We start from the raw sequence: 4,386 nt of genomic DNA, 5'->3' as shown, positions 1-4,386 counted from the left end.
CTAAGCTTGGAGAGATTTCATGACTTGCCTAAGTGGTAAGGTCAGAATCTACACCCACACAGACCTAATTCCAAAACCTATCTTATCACGGAGCTCTGGACCAGGTGGAGGAGGAGGAGTCAGGGCTGGAAGGATGGAGAGACGCAGTCCTACCTTTAAGGAGCTTTCCATTCGGTGGAGAAGCAGAAATGCTCATATAGAAATCACACAGCTCAACACTGGATCCTAACAGAACTCATGACCATGCCAGGAATCAGCAAAAGCCCAGGGGTTGGGAGGCGGGGAGGAGAGGGACAGGAATGTGGTTTCACATCTGTAAGCAATCCCTGCGTCTGGGAAGAAGGGTGATTCAGGGTGCTGATGCTTGCAAAAGGTTTCTTGTCCCTGTGCTTTGGGACCGTATCTGGGGAGGCAGTGTGTCATGGGGAAGGGGGTCGTGGGGCAGGAATGCAAACCCCAGCACAGGGGAGTGGTACAATCAGGCTACAGCTGGCCATGATAGGAGGGCCACTTCTTTGCTGCTGGGCTGCTGGAGGGGGAGGTAGGAAGGGCCTGTAGGGATAGCAGTAAGAAGGGCAGGGGGCCAGGGCCTTGCAGGACAATGAGAGGCTTTGAAATTTGGTGTGGGCGTGGTTGAGGGGGGCTGGGGGGGACAGCCACAGCTGAGTCTCGGTAAAACCAGGAGGGCGGTTCAGCTCTTCCAGCACCCTGAGATACCTGTCTGTTGTGAGTGACCTGGGCTCTAGCCCCTGCCTCTGCCTTTCTCCCTCACTGGTCTCAAATGCCCTCCTGCCTCCCCCACCCCTCAGGTTCTCTCCATCCTTGAGGGGTCAGGGGCTACTGCAGGTTTGGAAAGACATACTTATGGGTGAGGATCTGGGAAGAAGTGCCTGGATAGTTCTGCTTTTGTCCATGTGAGAACCACCCCCCAAGTCCCCCTACACCCCAAATAAGTGTTATCACTGAAACACTCTTGACGTGATGGCTCCAGAGCTGGGGTGAGGTGCACTCCTCTCATCTTGGCTTGGCCCCCAACATGTCATGTAACTTGAAGTTAGTCACACACCCTCTTTGGCCCTTTGCTGCTATGGCTGTGAAAAGAGAAGCCTCGCCTCTGTCCACACCTTCACACCCACCCCTGCACTTGCTGCAGAGCTGGCTGGTGAGCAGAGCAGAGCAGAGCAGAGCGAGGGTGGGGGTGGGCTGCGCTGCCCACCATTGTTGGCCTGAAAGGAGGGGGGAGGAGGAAACACAGAGGCCCACACCTTCCCCTGCCCTGAGAGGCAGTCCTGACAACACTGCCTGGGGATCTTTTTTTTTTTTTTTTTTTTGGTAATTATTCTTTTAGTGTTATATTAGTCACCATAGTCTCTCCCTCTCACCTCATTGGAAACAGTGAGGGGGTTTTGGAGAGAGGGAAGAACTTCCTTCCGACTCCCCACCACCACCCCCTGGTGCTGCTCTGGGCCAGCTCTCCCCTCTTCTCTCCTTGGCCTCACTGTGCCGCAAGGCAAGGCGCTGTTCTACCAATGACGGAGGAGTCCCAAACCCCCAAACCCAGACTGGTCGCACCTGCCGCACTGCTCAGCTTGATGGGGCCCGGAGTTGGGCTCCGGGGCAGGAAGGGATGAGGCATTCCCCTAGGATGTGATGCAGGTACCCCCTGAGCTCTGTAAGCCCTGCCTGAACCTCTCTTCTGGGCACCAGGAGCCTCTAGCTAACTGCTTACAGGACATGTCTACCTACGTGTCCCATGGGCACCACAAACTCAACCACCCCACCCAAACACATCAGCTCCTTCCTTCCTTTTATCAAAGCACCACTCTCCCAGGGACTCAGCCTCCAAGCCCCATCTCTTCTGACCCTCCTTCTCCCTTTATCCCACATCCAGCTGCTTCCCAGGTCTGGGCTCCAGGCTGTCACGAGAGCTCACAGAGTCTGCAAGCACCTTTCTGCACCTCAGTCTTGCCCCGCTCCAGGCCCTCCCCACGTTACTCCCAGGCTGATCCTTCTGCCCTTCTTGCTGAAGAAAATGCTTTAATGACAAAAATTGCTACAGCACTTTGGTCCTTCTAAAGCATGATTTTTTTTTTTAAAGCATGATTTTTGAACCTGCTATTCCCCTGCTCAAAAACCCTTGAAAGTTCTCTCCACCTCCACTTCTCATGTTAACAGAATAAAGCCCATTCCCTGGGCTAGGGATTCAGAGATGTGATCCCAGTAAGCTCCCAACTCCCCTGGAGAACCCCTCCCTATCCCTGGCTCCCCTCAGGCACCTCTTGAGGGGAGGGACTGCCCATGCCTGCTCCCACCCCAGCATGGCACAGGGCTGAGCTCTGAATGGACCTTTCCTCTTTGAAGAAAGACTGCATGTCTGAACCCTCTTTGAACCACTAAAGCTTCTACCGCAGTGTCACAGTCACACAGAGAGAGGTAGGCATGACACACGTGATGAATGAATGCCAGTGGAACTGCGCTGCCTTCTGAGGGTGGAAATTAATTATTTCATTAAACATTTTTGGGGACGCCTGGGTGGTTCAGTCGGTTAAGCCTCTGCCTTTGGCTGAGGCCATGATCCCAGGGTCTTGGAATGGAGTCCCGCATCGGGCTCCTTGCCTTGCAGGGAGACTGCTTCTCTCTCTGCCTCTGCCTGCCACTCTGTCTGCTTATGTGTGATCTCTCTCTCTCTGACAAATAAATAAATAATCTTTAAAAAAATAATAATTTGTGGAGCACCTGGATGTCTCAGTTGGTTAAGCGTCTTCCTTCGGCTCAGGTCATGATCTCAGGGTCCTGGGATCGAGCCCCGCATTGGGCTAACTGCTCTGCGGGGAGCCTGCTTCTCACTCTCCCTCTGCCTGCTGCTCCTGCTTGTACTCTTTCTCTCTCTGTCAAATAAATAAAACAATAAAATCTTTAAATAACATTTGTGGAACCCTTAAGGCTCATGCTAGCTGCTGACACTGAGTTAATCAGGTTCTGGGTACGCGTGGAGAGCTCTCTCTCTATCATGACTTAATCCCCTGTATAATTTTAGGAAGTCCCTATGATCACTATCTCTCATTTCAAAAATGGGGAAACTGAGGCTCTGAGAGCAGGACCGACTTGTCCAGAGTCATACAGCTTTCAAGTCGAGAAGCTGGGAAGGGAGACCCAGGCTGCCTGACTCGGGAGTCTGAGTTCATGACATCACACCCTACTGTCTCTAGGAGCCAGCGGAGTGTGAAACATACATTCCAAACTCCAGGCATTGGCCAAAGACCATGAAATGGGGACATATCAATGATGTCAAGATAATAGAGTCCAACATCTGAGAGCCATCACAGCACAGACAATGTCAAAATGCCTGAGGAATATAGGGATTTTGTATATTGTTGTACTTCGCTCATCCGAACATTTATAGACTCCTGGCACATCCATGCCAGCTAGTATTTCAACTCATCGGCATAGACCAACCCATCAAAGCCCCTCCTTTCATATAGCAGACATTCTAGTAGAAAGAGAGAGAGAGAAAGCAAAAATCTAAACAAAAGGTATGTGTCAGAGGTGACAATTGCCAAGGAAGGAAAAATAAAGCTGGGTCAGGGAAGAGACTGTCCAATGAGCTGGGTGGGGGTGTGTTGGAGCACTGCTACTAATACAGGAGCAGGAAGACCTCTGCAACAAGTTAATGTGTGAGCAGCGCCGAAGAGTAGGTGAGGAAGTGAGCCATGCAGTAATCTGTAGGTATTCCAGGCAGAGGATAGTAGAGCAAGTGCAAAGGCCCTGAGCTGACAGCCTGCTTAGCCCACAGGAACAGCCTAGAGGCCTGTGTGGCAGGAATGGAGTAAATGGGGCGAGGGGAGCACGTGAGATTCACAAATAAATTCAGGCCTACCTAAATTCAGTCTCTGCGTAACACCATATGTCTGGGTAATAGTCACGGTGAGGATTTATTGAGCTCATTCCGCATGCCTAGCACAGTAGTACTCAGTCCTACTGATGGGAAAACTGCTAGACAGGATCTCTTAGGATGTACCAGGGAGACAGACAAAGAAACTCCACAGTGCCATGTGCCAGGGGCTATGAGACTAGAGGAGAAAACATCTAACCTGGATCAGGGGCAAAGGGGGCTTCCTGGAGGAGGGGGTGCTTGAGCTGTCAAACAGGAGAAGAAAACCACTGCAGAACACATGTTCACATGTTTGGAGAGGGGAAGCGTAGGCCATTTAGCCCTTGGGCCACAGTGGTGTCGGGGTTGGGGTGGGGGCTTATGAGGAGGAAGGGTTTGGGAAAGGGGCTGGGGAGGACAGTGAGGGGACAGTGGGGATGATGGAGAGGGCCTCGGGGTTTCGAGGGCTGAGAGAGCCTCTAAACAGGAAGGCCTAGGCTTAAGTAAGCATGCGG

The sequence above is a fragment of the Mustela nigripes genome, chromosome 6 (assembly GCF_022355385.1).
Source record: "Mustela nigripes isolate SB6536 chromosome 6, MUSNIG.SB6536, whole genome shotgun sequence".
In the NCBI taxonomy this organism is placed as follows: Eukaryota; Metazoa; Chordata; class Mammalia; order Carnivora; family Mustelidae; genus Mustela; species Mustela nigripes.
Note: the sequence above shows the minus strand (reverse complement) of the source record.